Consider the following 1,309-nt stretch of genomic DNA (forward strand, 5'->3'; position numbering starts at 1 on the left):
CACACACACACTTGAAAGATAAAGTAATAATCGTTCGGCAGGAGCAATATTTCATTTAATTTAAACAAAACTACTCTCAAACATACCTTTGCAAAACCTTTTAGACAAACTGCAGCCCAAGACACCAAATCATAACAAAGTATTGAAATCATCATGAGTGTGATCAAATGACCTTTAAGCACTCCCTTTATACCACCTACACTCAAACAAACTTTAAAAGATACAGTCAAATCCTACATCTCCAGTCTGTGGGAGGAACACTGGAAGGAGCAAAAAAAAAGAAAAAAAGAAAGAAGCAACGAACTCCTTAATAACATGCCCAAGTTGGGTCCACAGAATCGTTTTAGTCTCTCCTGAAGAGACGAAGTTATTTTAACAAAATTACGCTTTGGACGCAGCTCCCTGATACATAAATACAGTGAAATTCGGATATAAGGAAGTAGATGGGTCTGACCTTCATTTAGTTGAATCCAAGTATAATGCATGACTCGCATGACTGTGGGATTGATGGTCACTTGGAACAGAGGAGAAAAGTTTCGTTGCAGGGGGAAAGATTCGTGAAGCCACATCAGAGGTTGCTGTTCGCCCGCCAAGAGACCTCGTTGAACCCAAGTCTGTTTATTTATGTGTTAATTAAATTTGAACTAATTTGTTGATTGAAATAAATGGACTCTCCTCCCCCTCTCCCCAAATAACCAAAAAAACAACAACAAACCCAACGAAAAAACAACAACAACGAACCCCCCTCCCCCCCAAAAAACCCCCCAAACAAAAACAACAACAACAAAAAACCCCAAACAAACAAAAAATATTATAAAGCATCATAAAAACCTCAAACAAAGCAAAAATACAAAAAAGAACCAAAAACAAAACAAAACAAAATAACAACAAAAAGCGGATCTTGGTCTCCTTTCGCCGGATTCCGCTTTTCATTGAATCTGAGGTCGTTGTATTCAAGGTTCACCCAAGGAGATAAAAAGTAGTTCTAAACTCCTTGGGTTCACCACACCTCCTTGAAGGACGACGAAAAACCCCTTGGGTGTCGGATGCGGTACTGACTTTAATATCAGGCATCGAAGGAAATATTTCAAATGCACTAGTTTAAATCATTTGTTCTCCGTCGTTGACCTTTATAAAATTCTCGATTTAAAAAAGCCGATTGGTCTTTTAAAAAAAAAGTGAACAGTGCTATTTTTTACCATGTATTGTCTAAGTACAGTACAATACCATACAGTAGAATACAATACAACTCAACAGAACACAATACAATAAAATAGAATAGAATAAAATACAAAACATATATAATATA

The sequence above is a fragment of the Aplysia californica genome, unplaced genomic scaffold, assembly GCF_000002075.1.
Source record: "Aplysia californica isolate F4 #8 unplaced genomic scaffold, AplCal3.0 scaffold00267, whole genome shotgun sequence".
Lineage (NCBI taxonomy): Eukaryota > Metazoa > Mollusca > Gastropoda > Aplysiida > Aplysiidae > Aplysia > Aplysia californica.